Source organism: Malaclemys terrapin, chromosome 8, assembly GCF_027887155.1.
Source record: "Malaclemys terrapin pileata isolate rMalTer1 chromosome 8, rMalTer1.hap1, whole genome shotgun sequence".
In the NCBI taxonomy this organism is placed as follows: domain Eukaryota; kingdom Metazoa; phylum Chordata; order Testudines; family Emydidae; genus Malaclemys; species Malaclemys terrapin.
Window position 1 is genome coordinate 61659698 of NC_071512.1, and position 16325 is coordinate 61676022.

Consider the following 16325-nt stretch of genomic DNA (forward strand, 5'->3'; position numbering starts at 1 on the left):
TTAGCTTAGTTCAATATTTATAAAACTCAAGATGATACTTATAGAGTGCCTTTTGTCTGCAGTTCTGAGCACTTTATGATCATAGTGAAAATTTTATCCTCAATTTCTGTATGACGACATTGGGATGGAGAGAGATAATTACTTGCCAAAATTCACACTCTGAGTCAGTTGCAGAGCAAGGAACAGAACGCAGGTCTCTTGACTTCCAGTCTGGGGCCTTAGTCATTCGTCTGTGTTGCCTCATCTAGACCAAAGTGTCTTTCCAGGAAAAAATTCAAACCTAAAATACATAGAAGTTGAATTAAATGAAATTAATAGTCTAGTACTATTGTCAATGAGGGAGATCAAATTCATTATGACAGATAGGGCTTGATCCTGCTGTCATTGGAATTAGTGGCCAAGATCCCATTAATCTTTATTCCTATAATCTTTGTTTTATGTACACGCAAGACTACTGGCCTTAAAACTCCAGAGAAGAATGGTCCTTGTCTTCAGGGACCTACAAGTTCTTAAGAAATAATAGTGAACTTTTACCAAGAACAATATTGCCACCTCCAGATATTCAAACATCACAAATTTGGCCCCAACAATCATGAGATGGGCTTAAAATTATAAGTGTTCTCCCTTCCCCACCCCACCCTGTAATAAGTGCTGGGTTCATTTTTATTTACCTATTGGTTTTTGAGCTTTTTGTGTATCTGACTTATATTTTGGGGCTTTTCTTTGCAATCACAAGGGCAATAAACTTTGTTTTTAACTGAAAGCTGAGATTCTCACTTAATCAAAGAACTCAGGAATGGGGGCTTTAAGAACACCACCAAATATTGTGAGATTTGTGATAAAATTGTGAAAGTTGACAATGCTGCAAGAGATAATCTCTATTAATATAACCTTGTTCCTCAAGGCTAGGGATTTGCACCGCTAATGTGTGTATTGCTCTGCAGGGCTGGCCTTAGGAAGAGCGGGGCCCGATTCCTGGAGGCGGGGCTTGCTGCTGGCAAGCCCCGCCCCCAGGAATTGGGCCCCGCTTGGGCTGGGGTCGCGGGGTTTGGGTCCGGGCCGGAGCCGCTGGGGCCGGGGCCAGGCCGGAGTTGCTCGGCCCAGGGCCGAGCCGGCGCGCCGGGGCCCGAGCCAGAGCTGCCGGGGCCCAAGGGGCTCAGGCCGGGGCCGCTCTGGCCAGCGCCCCTGGGCCCGAGCCGGGCCGGGGGTGCTCGGCCGGGGCCGGAGCCATGGGGCCCGAGCTGGGCCGGGGGTGCTCGGCCGGGGCCGGAGCCGTGGGGCCCAAGCTGTGGGGCCCAAGCCAGGCCCGGGGGTGCTCAGCCGGCACCGGGGCCGGCGCCCCAGGGCCTGAGCCAGAGATGTTTGAGCCGGGGCCGGGCAGGCGCCCCGGGGCCCGAGCCGAGGCCGTGGGTGTTCGGCCGGGGCCGGAGCCCTGGGGCCGTGCTGGGGGTGCTCGGCTGGAACTGGGGCCGCTGTCCCGGGGCCCATGCTGGGCTGGAGCCAGAGCCGCCGGGGCCGCTTGGCCAGGGCCGGACTGGGCCGCGCCGCGCCTCCCAGGAGCCCTCCTCATGCCCCCCCCTCTTACCTGTTGCTGCCGCCGCCTGCCCCTTTTCAGACTTCCCGCGAACATCTGATTCGCGGGAAGCAGGGGAGGGGGAGGAACAGGGGGCGGAGCATTCAGGGGGGGGGAGGAGGGGGAAGTGAGCTGGGGGTGGAGTGGACAGCTGCGGGGCCCTCTTAGGCGCGGGACCCAATTCAGCCGAATCGGCTGAATGGGCTTAAAGCCAGCCCTGTTGCTCTGTATGTTACACTCTTTACCTACAAGAAAAAAAATGTTGTTTTTTTTAAATGTAAAATCAATAATTGTCATAGAGTCATTCTTAGATTTTAAAGCTAAATGCCGCCATTGTGATCATCTAATCTGACCTGAATAATACAGGCCATAGAACTTCCCTGAATTAACTCCTGCTGAATTATCCTTTCTCCTTGTCTCCTGAGATATTCAACACCTATCCTTTAAATAATGTTGCCGTGATTGGCTATCTGCCTTTCTATTGAAAAGCAGGGAGGAGAGTTTTGATTGCCAGCCCACTGAACAAAAGATTCATTTTAAAATCATACTGTAATTACAGCTATCTGTCTAAGGAACTTGTATGGCCCCCATTTCCATAGCATGCCAGTGCCTTCCCACCTTTAATGTATTTATCCTCAGAGTAGCCCAGTGAGAAAAGGAAGTACCCCATCCCCATTTTGAAGACAGAGGCTGAGGCACAAAGACTAAGTTCTTGTCTACATTAGCTATGCCAATATAACTATTCTATACCAACAAAACATTCTAGTGTGAACACATTGAAATCAATATAAATGCACATATACCAACTGGTTCGTCCGACAGGCATAAGCTATACCAGTAAACTGTATTTATACTACACACACACTCTTTCTCTCTCTCTCTTTTATCTGCACATGCCATATAGAACACAACTTTCATAGTTAACCTATTTATCAACTTTTCTTATGGTAGAAGCAAGGATTAGTGTTGTGGTTTTGCTACATCTTCTTTAAAGGCCTCCACTTTTTCTTTAAAATGAATCTTCAAATTAATTAAGCAAGCCTAAGTTTAACTTATATATATGTCCAAAGGTTTTAATGATAATAATTAATAATATAGGTCAGCTTTAACATGTTTGTTTCTTTCAGTGGACAAATTTGTTAGGTATTGTGCCTGAAGGTCAATTGTGAGTTGATGTTCATTTGTAGATCAGTGAGTGAAAGCCTGTGTTGCTTGTACGCTCGTTGGACCTGTTTTGTGGATAAATACAGGACTTAAATTTCCAGTGCTGTCAGCCTGGCACTTTTCACAAAGTGAAATGGTGCTGCCATTTACATTAAATCTTCTTCTGAATTCTGGATAATTTCAAATGATTCAAAAGAGATATAGAAATACTAAACTTAAAAAAAAATTAGTGATCCCAGCTGTGAAATAATGAAAGCATGACTCAGTGTTGGCAATGATACTTGAAAAATAATTAGGCTCAATTTAGTAATATTCTCTCTAACTTGCTTAATAGGAGATAGGAAAATTAACTTAGCATTCAGAAACCCATCAAAATTAAAATATTTAAAATACTTATATGAGATAAGTTATAAGTCCACAGGGTGGGAGAAGGTGACTATTCAGTGATTTGATGCATACAGATAATGATTAGCATATTTGACCGTATTACCTTAGAGAATGGTAAATAATATGATTGCTATGTTGTGTTGTTGGGTTTTTTTAAAATTGTGTGGCCATGCAGTGAAGGACAGCTACACCTCTACCTCGGTATAACGCTGTCCTCGGGAGCCAAAAAAATCTTACCGTGTTATAGGTGAAACCGTGTTATATCGAACTTGCTTTGATCCACCAGAATGCACAGCCCCTCCCCCCCCCCACTGGAGCACTGCTTATCCGCATTATATCCGAATTTGTGTTATATCGGGTCGCATTATATCGGGGTAGATGTGTATTTCCATATTCATAGAAAAAAATCCCACTCAAACTGTGTACCCATTATACTAGTTGCAGAAATCCATGTACACTGAAAAGAGAATTTACTTCAGTATGTTTGAAGTTCTTGATATTGTCTAAAGTAGTTTTTTGCCTTGGCAGTCCATGTTATTGGGGGTTGGGGTGCAAGAGGGGGTGAGGGCTCCAGCTGGGGGTGCAGGCTTTCTGGTGGGTCCAGAAATGAGGAGTTCAGTGTGCAGACTGGGGCAAGGGGTTGGGGTGTGTGGGAGGTGAGGGCTCTGGTTGGGGGTGCAGGCTCTGGGGTGGGGCTGAGGATGAGGGTTTGCAATGCAGGAGGGTGCTCTGGGCTGGGACCAAGGGGTTCGGAGAGCAGGAGGGGATTAGGGCTGGGGCAGGCAGTTGGAGCATGGGAGAGGGTCGGGGTGCAGGCTCTGGGCAGCGCTTACCTCAAGCAGCTCCTAGAAGCAGGCATGTCCCCCCTCCGGCTCCTACATGGAGGTGCGGCCAGGCAGCTCTGCACGCTGCCCCATCTGCAGGCGCTGCCCCTGCAGCTCCCATTGGCCGTGGTTCCCAGCCAAAGGGAGCTATGGGAGCGGTGCTTGGGGCGGGGGCAGCGTGCAGAGCCCCTGGACTGCCCCTACATGTAGTAGCCAGAGTGGGGACATGCCACTGCTTCCAGGAGCTGTGTGGAGTCATGGTACAGGCAGAGTGGGGCAAGCCCCCGACCCTGCTCCCTGGCGGGAGCTCGAGGGCTGGATTAAAATGTCTGAAGGGCCGGATGCAGCCCTGGGCTATAGTTTGCCCACCCCTGCACTAGAATATGGACTACTTTCTTTCCCAATATCCATACCCAATCACAGACTAAACTCAAACTCTTTGTATTTTCAAGATCAGATCTTCAGTTGGTATAAATCTGCAGCTCACTACTGAAGTAATTTTCTAAATCATCTGGGGCCAGATTTCTAACTAATATAATTGGGCGTAGAATCATTGAAGTTGGTTTCCAAAACATGTAGATTTTAAACTTGTAGAAGCAGTGTGTTGTAAAACTCTACCTGGGAGGGCATCTTAAAAGTTATTGAAACATCTTACTGATGTGTAACATGTATCATGAAGCAACTGCTAGCGCTAGCAATAGTTTGTACAGTGTCAGTATTTAAAAACTGAAGAGAGCTTTATAGATAAACTGGGTGAACAGAATACACAGATAATTTGGAATGCAGAGGAGCCCTAATAGTATCCATGTGTTTTTATGCCACTTAATCACTTGGGGGCTGACACTCACTATACTCCTAATGTTAAATGTCAGTGTCCTCCCAGTCTGAGTGACATGTATCCACTCTGTGTTACAGAGATGTTTCCCCCTTTGGCTTTGTTGGTGAGGGTGAATGTGCAACCGTTGCTCATCTTTGTCGGGTGCCACTACAGAGTGTGTTTAATGCAAGAGGTAGGTCCAGCTTGCTCAGCTATATAAAAAAATGGCAAATGAAAAGGTATGTCTTAAAAAGAGATAAAAAGACAAACAGTGAAAAGCTACAGAATCTTACCAGGAACAAAAAGTGAATATTATAGCCTGGAAGCTGCTCATATAGTAGCTCTGAGTAGATCACACTGGAGATTAGAGATGAGTTACCTATGCATCTTTTAGCGTGCAGGACATCTGTGATTTCTAGGAAGATATATAGAAAGAGAAATTATGGGGAACTATTGCCAGCTTGTTTTATGAGGATTATCATTGTGAAGCTGGACAAGTAGGCATGGTACCAGCCTGACAGGAACATGATGAGAAAGAAAGAAGATTGAGGGCATTGTGAGATTCAAGTTGGAATGACTTCAATAACTGAGAAACCACCTTTTATAGTATTAAGAAAGCTAAGCAGGAAGATGTCTAATTCAGCCATGTGAATTCAGTGTTGTTACCAATTGGCAGAAAATCATGCAGCACTGGTACCTAAAGACTAAATAATACCCACTAGAAGCAAGTCAATAACAATTTTATATTTAAAAAAAAAATGTGCCTAGGCCTGAACTGAGTGCCCTCATCTTTATTTGCTTTGCACACAGCTGAAATACCTTGACTAAAATTCAATTATAAATTCTTTGGGACAAATACTATCTTTTACTTCATCTCTTTAGCCCCTAGCACAATGTGGCCTTTATTTGGTTGCTAGGAGCTACAATAGTTGCACACACATGATGTGTCCTTTCTAACCCCATTCCCTCATTATTCTTTGTTACCTTCACAGGTCAAACAATGTCTGAACTGAGATGTCAAGGTCTCTGAGGCTTAGAACATGTCTTTTTTGTTGTTGTTTCTGTGAAGCATCTTGCACGAGCTTAGGTGCACTAAAATTAATAATAATTAATAACGAGAAAAGCTGATGTGTGACTAGGTTTTATAAATAAATAAACACCACTATTCACACTAATTGCTTTTGGCTACATCTTCAGGAATACAAAACTGTATAAGAAAACAGGCTTGAATATTTTACAAGTGGTGCACAGCTAGTAAACAAATTCAATAAGTCTCCAGCACTCCTCCAGGTTTATCACAGAGCAGAATTGCAAAGAAAGATCACTTTAAATACCAGTCTGTTTTATTTTGCATGTGAGAAGCTGAATGAGAATCACAGCACTTCAGCATTTGCTTTCTTTAGATGTTTGTACAGCTAAACATTGAAAACAATTTCTCTTTTTGAGAGACTTGCACATTAAGGATGCTTGTTTGGAGTTGTCACAGGCTTGTATTGAAAGAAGTAAACAATCAACTATACAAGGCTTTTGAGAAGAAAGAATAATCAAGGAAGTTAGTTACACTATTCTGTCAATTCAGCTAGCAAACAGAATTTCTTTTACATTTGCCTCACATTCTGATATTTGCAAAGTTCATGAAATAAGATCATTGGTGAGATTTCTTTATCTAAACAGTTAAAGGGGTATAATCCCTTCTCCTTTATATTCATATGTAAATATTAGTAGCATCTGTGCACAGCATTTGGAAGAGAGTATTGAACTTTCTGAATGGTACATTTGTAATTTTAAGCAATTAAACTAAATATCCTTTGGAATTCACTAACATAGGAGAATGCAAAATCACATACTGTAATTAGAATTTAAAAAGGGCTTAAGAATTCTGGACCCACCACCTTTACTCACCCATGGAATGTGACAAGAACCCTGCACATTTGTTACATATATTGCTCAATGCACATAATTCTACTGCTGTCTAGAAAAACCTAGTATATGATGGAATTTATTTCTTTTCATAGGCTTTAGTTTTAAAGAGAAAATTCCTCACACTCTCACAAACTACAGTAAAAGAACATTGAAATTTGAAGCATTCAAAATTTAATTACTGTTAGCACCTTAATTCTGCTCCCTTTTCTTGTATGCATTATAATAGTCATTAATGACACAATCACATATTATTTCTCCTCATCCATTCAAGACTCAACTGAGGAGATTTTAAGCCACAGATCTACATAGTGGGATAATGAGGAGCCACATAACCCCTGGAAGAGCACAGGAAAAATTGTGCATCAGAGAATTAGGAGGCTGGTGGTATCCTCAATTTAGAAGTGAGTAACTGAGGCACAGGGAAGTAAATTGACTTGGCTACTTACACAGAAAATCTGTGACAGAGAAAAGAATTAGAACTCAGATATCTTAAGGTCTGGTTCAATGTTTTAACCACTAAACCATCCTTCCTTTTCCTGTGGACTCCAGCTCATTCATTGTGCAGCATCTAAATTCTGCTAGACACAGGCTTCATCATTAAACACAACACAACATCTAAATAAAGCTCCCTATCTGAAGTATCCAGAGAGTTAAGGCTAAGCAGGCAGCCTTATTATTGTTGATATGACTTCTGAGTTGTTCAAATGCATTCTTTTAATGTAATTTACTTCTGTTCATATATTATAGGAAGAAAATTTATATTTAAGAAAACATGCTGCTTTCCATATTAAGACCCTGTTTCCAGTTGCTTGTAACTAGAGCTGGTCAAAACACCTAATTTCTCTTTCATAGGAAATCTGGACTTTTTTTTTCCCCCTTCTGATTTGAAATCAAAGTAAATCTTTTTTTGAAATTCTCCATAGAATGACAATTCAAAAGAAAATGATTTTGGAAAAATTCTGTTTTGTAATTTTTAAATTTTCATTGCAGATTTTAAAAGTTCAAATCAAATGTTATTTTTATTTTAGTATGTTATTATCTTTATATAATTTCATGAAATGGCAGTACCAGTAGTGTGCTATTACTCCTGATATGTCATGAAATAATATGAAAATAAAAATATTCACACTAAAATATTGAAATTTTCCCAAATGAAAACTTTCAGAAATGATTTTTTTCCATGGGAATATTTTTCTGTGGGAATTTGTGTCCAGACATTTTTCCCCAAAATGTTTCATTTATGACAATAATGGTCTTTTTGTTAAACATTTTGAAAATGTTTTGATCAGCTCTGCTTATAACTTTAACTGCTTGAGCTAATTTTCCATGGTGCCTGTCTGTCTCAGACTGATTTTTTTTTAATTAAAAATAAAATGGTTCAACTGTTTCCAAGAATGGGGTTTAAAAATAAATGTTTTTAAAAATAAATCCTATAACCATTTCATTGAGATGATACAATGGTTCCATGCTTTTGGAATCAAGGCTTGATCTTTTGCAGAGGGGTCAGCCAGGTCTTAATATACTGTGACTATAGATATTCCTGTGATAATCCACCCAAAGTTATGAGCCTCTGAAAATTTCAGTTTGCATATTCTTAATAAAACACTTGCTAGAGTTCGGTCCCTAAATTCTCAGAAGATTCTATCTGAAGGGAGCATGCTCCGTCCCAGAGCAGAGCAGGAATTTCTCTAATTGCTCTTTCCAGCACACAAAGGCCCCTATGGTACCAGGCACAGGAACTCAAAGCAAGGAGAATTTTCTCAGTGATGTCCAGTCAGCAAGGAGAAGAGAGAGAAAGCAGCCAGACTGGAATGGGGATGGTTCACAGGCAGCCTAAATTCTGGCATTTCCCACCTTTGGCAAACTTAACATTCTTTTAAGGTAGTTTTTTGTAAGTACATCTCTACCCTGATATAAAGTGACCCGATATAACATGAATTCAGAAATAACGTGGTAAAGCAGCGCTCCGGGGGGGGCGGGGCTGAGCACTCTGGCGGATCAGCAAGTTCAATATAACACGGTTTCACCTATAACGCAGTAAGATTTTTGGGCTCCTGAGGACAGCGTTATATCGGGGTAGACATAATATAACATATATATATATATGAGAGATGTATAAATATTTTAAAAATACTCCACAGTCATAAAATTCCTAGCCAAATCTGACTTAGTCCAGAGTTTCAGATGTTCGGTTCTTTAGCACGCTCACTTATATTTCAAGTAGCTATTTCTTGCTAAGTGTGTCATATATAATAAAGTTTTCAGTAACAAAATTCATATTCATCCAAAACCTGAATATTATTTGTGGTCTTCTGTTTCTTTGGTTAGTTGGCTTGAAACCAATTCTTATTAAAGAACAGAATGATATAATATATATATATAAATCTTTATTTTTTTTTCAAAAATCCATGCCAAGGAATCCCCACAGCGATATTCCAACAATATTTATTTCCAGTAATAGCAAACTTACTTAATTTGGAAAGACATGCACAATCCAGTTACAGCCAATATGCCATAACTAATTGATTTTTAAACCAGTCCATATATCCAGTCCATATATTTTCTAAGGGCAGGTCTTCACTACGGGGGGGGGGGGGGGGGGGGAGGGTGTCAATTTAATATACGCAAATTCAGCTACGCGAATACCGTAGCTGAATTCGACCTATCGGAGGACGGCGGCAAAATCGACCTCCGCGGCTCCCCGTCGATGGCGCTTACTCCCACCTCTGCTGGTGGAGTAAGAGCGTCGATTCGGGGATCGATTGTTGCGTCCCGACAAGATGCGATAATTTGATCCCCGAGAGATCGATTTCTACCCGCCGATTCAGGCGGGTAGTATAGACCTAGCCTAAGACTTCTGCTGAAAAGCTTAGCCACTTTTCTCTCATAGATTTCCATCATTGTTTTCCATCATTTTACTAACATAAAATACTCTCTCAGGTGAAATCTATCAAATGTATGTTGTTGTTTTTTACTTTCCCTTGAGTTCTTCAATTTTGCAACCTAAAACTTTCACTTCTGATGTGTTACATTGATTTTTAGGCAGTATTTGAATAGCATACTTTCAGATATCCTATCTTTCCTCACATTTCCATAAAATGTGCACCCAAGCACATTCCAATTTGGTCCACTTTAAATCTGCTTTTTATAGTTAATAAAATTTGTTTTGTGTATTATTAAACCCATAATTAATTAAAATAATTAAAAAATTATTTCTGTAATTTCTAATGGGGGTGGGGGTGAAAAAGTATGCACACCTCTCTCCACATGGAGGGATGGGCGAATTTAATAATATATCTTTGGGTTTGCATTCTAAGGGAGGTGGACATCTCAGTCCCTTAAACTGAGTTTTCCCAGAGCTGATCTACCTATGTGTGTCTTAGAGGAGCTTTTAAGAGCCTGGCTCAGCAAGACAAGTTAAAGGGAGACCATGCTAGCAGAACAGGTAGACTCAGGGGGGTACCTCAGCACATCAGATGGCTTCTGCTGACCTGAATTTGATGAGGTAGTTTTTATGGCTCGCCACTGAATGCATCCAACCAGAAGATTTATAGGTTCTTGCCCAATTCAGACCACAGAGTTCAAGAACTCAGAGAGTTCTATATCAGGAGAGGACTCTCGGGGTGCTTGGCAAGAACACGTAAACTGAGGACAATACCAAATTGATAAAACCTTTATTGAAATTAACATAAAAATAAGAAATGCAATGAAACTTATAACTGCAAAACAGTAAAAGAATTCCAAAACTTCTGCTGGTAACATTTCTATTATAAGTACCTTAACCTAACATACTCACACCCTTCCTTGTGGACCCGGTAATAGGAGATGAAGGACCAGCTTCACTCCTGATGTGCCCGATTATGTGATAGTGCTGGCTTCCCCAATGGTTAGGAATGTTGAGTAATTATACTATACTGTGCAAGCTGAGCTGATAGCGTGATAGAATAGATAGATAAGATATAAGAAGTAGAACTTAGTTAAAGAACTTTAAGAAGAAACTTAAAAAGAAGAAGTCTAAGAAGAAACTAAGAAGTTTACAAGCTTAAGAAGATAAGAGCTCTCTTACAAGGTATTTTATAGGATCCTGACCTATGTAATTCAGGCCCAACCTACTATACCCAAATCTTATTTCTGTACCCTAAGAAATGTATGGGTACCCTTCTCCTATAGGTTAGTGGATTATGACACTTACTTTCTAAATATATTAATAAGGATTATCTGACTCCAAAACTGCCAACGTAGGCTCTCTTGATGACCTCTGGTTGTGGTGTACCCTGCGGTTACCAACTGGTTGTAGATGCTGGATAAACCTGTGATGTGATGTGGATAGTTCCTCCCTTTGGTTCCCCAAAGTTCAGGGACCATTCTTATCTGTGCCAAAGGTTGCCAGCTTTTATGCTGACAGATTTATAACTGATTATACTTGTTGCTATATAGGAGATCTTACCGGATATTACAAGCTGGTAGGCTTCTTGCATTTCAGCAAAATTTGTTCTTAGGAAACACATGCCTCAACACATCCTAAATTCCAAGGAATTAATACTGATAAAATATAAGAATAAAATGGATTAATTTCAGAAAAAGAAACACATTAATTGATACTGCTGGCTGGATTAGTAGGATATAATAGCTAGCAAAATAATCCTATGGGGCATAACCTGTCACAATAAGGACATCATTTAAGTGGCAAAAATGGCATACGAACATTTTTTTCATGATTCACAGTTTAGTTGAGAAATATTAGCTATAACATGATCAGAGTTTAAAAAGTTGAAATATAGTCAAATTTGATTAAGGGGTCTGCTAATTAAGACCTTGATTCTGCAAAAATGTATATATATCTTTATGTTTGTAAGTATTTCTACTGAGTAATACAGGGTTAATCACATGCATAGTGATACTCATGTGTAAGGGTTTGCAAGATCAGTACCTAATCCAAAACCCATTGAGGTCAATAAGAGTTTTCCATTGACTTCAGTGGGCTTAGGATCAAGCCCTAAATCAATATCCAAGAGTAATCACTCTTGGTTACTTGACCTATTTCATTCTTTCATGTACAAAATTCTATAAAATTATATTCATTGTCATTAATGTTGAAATGAAACTGAATGGAAGACTATAAATGTAACCTCCATTCAGAAGAACATTTTCTAATGCAAATTTCTCCTTTGCATCTCTACAGTGCAAAGGTGATTTTCTTTTTATATTGACTGATTATGCTAATAGGGCTGGAGATTGCAAGCTTTATTTTGTTCCCATTTGTGGTAGTTGTGCTTGCTGTGTAAAATTACATTTTTGTAAAAATGTGACCTATTGAAAGCTTTCTATTTATTTTTCAGCAGAAGGCTTATTTCTCCAAGGCAACTATCTCTGAGAGTTTAAATTATAAAATAGAAAGCATCTCTGTAGCATCGGATACCTTTCTTGTGATGCTACATACTGTTCAAGAAGTTATTAGAAGGATAAGGTTATGAATCCCTACTTAGTTTCTAGAATGCATTTCTTGAAGGAGAAAATTTATCTGGTCCCCTCCACCTCCACTTCTTTGCCATGGAGTGTACTAGTAGAAAAGAATTAGTGCAATTCTGCAATCCTATGGGCCAGGGGAGAAAAATGTTATGCCAAGACCAGTGCTCCATGTGTAGTACCATGCAGGGATTTAAGCATGGTTGGATTAGTAGGATATTAGTCATTCTAAACTCTTTTCCCTCACATTGACTATTTTAACAAATATGATTCCTCCCTACAGTGTCTCTCCCCATAGCTATTCAAAGTAGACCCTGGCAAAATTGGCATGTCTAAGTAGTTTTGTGTATACGGCATAGTGTAGAAAAGAATATGCACCTATAAATGTAGTCAAAGAGTTTGTGCATCGAATGTAAGATCTTTTTATTTAGTCAAATCCTCCCCTCTAGCTTGCAGATGCAAAGGGCTTAGATCAGAGTGCAGTAGAGTTGGAATGTGTGGCTGAGGGTGGGCTCTCGAAGTAGAGGAAAATTGCATATATCTTGCTGTGAAACAAGTTCTTGAGCATCTCTGTGCAAAACCACAAAGAGTTTATTGGGGAGGTATAGGTCAGGTAGAGGCAGTGAGCTAGTCAGTGCAACTGACTACAAAACCCAGCAACAATTCTTCCCCATTGTGTGGGGGCGGAGCAAACCAAATCAGTGACTGCAACTTCACTGCTGATGCTCTGTAGCCTGATGGACAGGATTCTTTCCCCCTCTCAAGTTCCATGGAGCTTTCCAGCATACAGCCCAGTTACCCAGTCTGTGCAATGCGAACAGGATTTGCCCTTAAAAACAGAAAGTAAATGCCACCACTCTAAATTCATTGAGTTAGCTTTGTTTATCTCAATTACGTCACTGTATTTCTACGTTAAGTTAAATGAATTCAGTAGAGTCCAGAATTACTCCATTGTAAATAAGATCAGAATTTCCTCCATTTTATTTATCAGTAAAATTCTGTTCATGTTTTGAAAGTTTTGTGTCCTAAACTGCAGTACGGTTTATGGTTAAGGTTCATTGCGTTGGACATTGACACACTTAATTAAAAATATATCCCTTAACTAAAACTAATTCAAGTTCTTAGGTCTTGAACAGAGATTTTACCCAATAAAATATTCAAGGTCCTTCAAAAAAATGTTTCCCTAAAAAAGTGTATATTTAATAAACAACCTTTAACATCTCTTCTTCTCAGTAAAATGTATTCTTTGAGTTCTCTGGAGTTTATTGGAACCTCTCTGCAAAATTAATCATCTTTGATTTATTAATCTCAGCTAAAATCATGTTTACATTTTCTTTCCTTTTCAATCAATTTGTATCATATTTTTCTACAGTCATTACATTTTGATGAACTCAATTGCCTCTGTTTCCAACAAATAAAAATTATACTTTAAATAGAATTCTTGCACTCAGTGAAATCCTCATACTGATTGAGATAACAGAAATAGCTATCAATTATTTTATAATTTCCTATTAACATAACATACTGATTTTACTCTTGTCATTCACTGAGTGCATTAATATTCATTCATAGACTTTCTTAAGTTACTAACTCACAACATAAACTACCACTTTCATTTCTTTAAGATTAGTTCAATTGAAGCAAACTTATTTCTGATTTTTTTTCTCTCTAGTCAGGGCCAGCTCCAGGCACCAGCTTCTCAAGCAGGTGCTTGGGGCGGCCGCTCCGGAGAGGGGCGGCAGGTCCAGGTATTCGGCGGCAATTCGGCAGACGGTCCCTCACTCCGCCTGGGAGTGAAGGACCTCCCGCCGAATTGCCGCAGCAGATCACGATCGCGGCTTTTTTGTTTGGTTGGTTTGGTTTTGGCTGCTTGGGGCGGCCAAAACCCTGGAGCCAGCCCTGTCTCTAGTATATTGCACTTTCCATTGGTAATTTGTAAAATTATTTAAATGTTAACACTCAAGCACAGTTGTAGCTGTGTTAATTCCCCTAAACTTCCTATTCACCTTCCTTCACAGCAGCCTGCAAAGTGTAGTGTATATCATTTTTGTTTGTTGAGTTTATCAAATACCCCACAATGTTACACTTCTTCACAAAAATTCTACAAGTTCAAAACACACATATACAAATCCCAAATACTAAATGTAGTATATAGAACATGGAAATGAATAGGGCTTGCCGGTAAACAAAAATGGTTTCACAAACAAATTCAAAGTTTCGGCATTTGGTTCTCTTCTGCATCATGATGAAACCAAGACCTTTTGAAATGTTCAGAAAAAAAGAAAGAGATCCTCCCCCTAATAGCCCAGTGGTTAGGGAAATCACAGGAGATGTGGGAGACTCTGGTTCAAGTTTTTGCTTTGTTTAAATCAGTGATCTAACCATTGGGATGTTCTAAGGTTCTAAGTTTCATCCTGGACCTGAGAAACCTGTCTAAAAAGGGTACATTTCTGTGAAAAGTTTTGATTAATGGGGATTTTCAGATGTGTGACAAGGTGGCTGATATAGTATGGTGGGTCCTGCGCTTTTCTCAATGGGGGGCTAAGATGCCACCCCTTGCCCCTGCTCTTGGGGCACCAAGGGCCCCACTAGTGGCCCGAGAAGGTGGTAAAGGAGGGAAGCTGGGGTGGGGCCTGGGTTTGCTCCTTACTCTGAGCCACAGCCCCTCTCAACCCCTGGGGGTTCTTACCCTCTTCCCCCTTGGGTGGGGTACCTTCAGTTCTTAAATGCTGGGGGAGGAAGTCTCCCTCCCCTGCTGAGGCAGGGTCTCCCTTACTCCAGTTTTCTGATCTTTCAAGTCTCACAGCACACCTCCAAGCTCCAGTCCTCTCTCCTTCCTCCTCCCCTGACTGCCTGAAGCAGGGGGGTTTATTAGGTTGCTAACAGGGCCTTAATTGACTACAGGTGCTCCAATTAACCTGTAGCAAACCTCTCTAGTCTACAGGGAACCACGCCTTAATTAGCCTTGGGCTTATATACTTTTCCCCCTACCACTCTCCCACTGCTCCCTGGCCCTCCTGTATCACAGATGAAAAAACATTTCACTGAAAAATTCCCATCCAGCTCTAGAAATTAATTATTAAGGAATCTAGCCAATTCCAACAACTATATAAAGTATAATTTATCCAACTTCTTCAACCATCCAAAAACACTTTGATATTAAGATTTAGAGGGAGGCACATGTTGGCTTTATTAATTATTATTATTTGTTTGAACCTGTCTGGCTAGTTTTTACTTTTAGAATTCTGACCAACTTATTCTTTCTTTATATCATTGTTGCCAAGGTTGATTCCCCATACTGGCCACTCCAGGCTTGTATTAAACTCCCAAGGTTACAGCGTCTCTCTGACCTTAGATTGGTAGATGCTGCCACCACTCAAGTGCTGAACCCCTTTGAGATACCAGGAAGGCTCACTTGAGAATTCCTTCCTGTGGGGTACCCTCAAGCTCTTCCACCCACCCTCCAGAGAAGATCTGAGAAAGGGGTGGGAGGGAAGAAATCAGCTGTTGCCACCAGCTAATTAAACAACATGTGCGCAAACCTCTTAGGACACAAAATCCAATTCTGTTCTTAAAAAAGGTACATTTTATTTTTTTAAAAAAGAAAAGAAAATACAGGTGGGAACTTAGGCATTTGCTAGATTAAAAAAAAAACCTACAAGGATTAAGCATCAAGAATAACTTTCTTGAGGTCCAGCTTAAAGGTTACAAGCTAAACAAAAGCATCTGGAGTTAGCACAGAGTAGTCCACAAGCCATAAAGAAATAAAAAGAGATAAACCTAATCATGTCTTTCTAGACATTTCCTGATCTACTTACATATAAATTAAAATTAAATAAATATCCTGTCTCCTAGAACTGGAAAAGACCTTGAAAGGTCATTGAGTCCAGCCCCCTGCCTTCACTAGCAAGTACTGTTTTTGCCCCAGGTCTCTAAGTGGCCCTCTCAAGGATTGAACTCACAATGCTGGGTTTAGCAGGCCAATGCTCAAACCACTGAGCTATTCCCTCCCCCTTAATGGGGTGGTGTGTCAAATGAGTAATTTCTAGGTATGATACCGATGATTTTTTCATACCTGGCTCCAAGCTTCTTACAGCATAGTTGAAGCCCTATTTGCCTCTCCCCGGAGAACTCACAGACAGACAAAAGGAGAGTCTTGTTTCAATTTTTA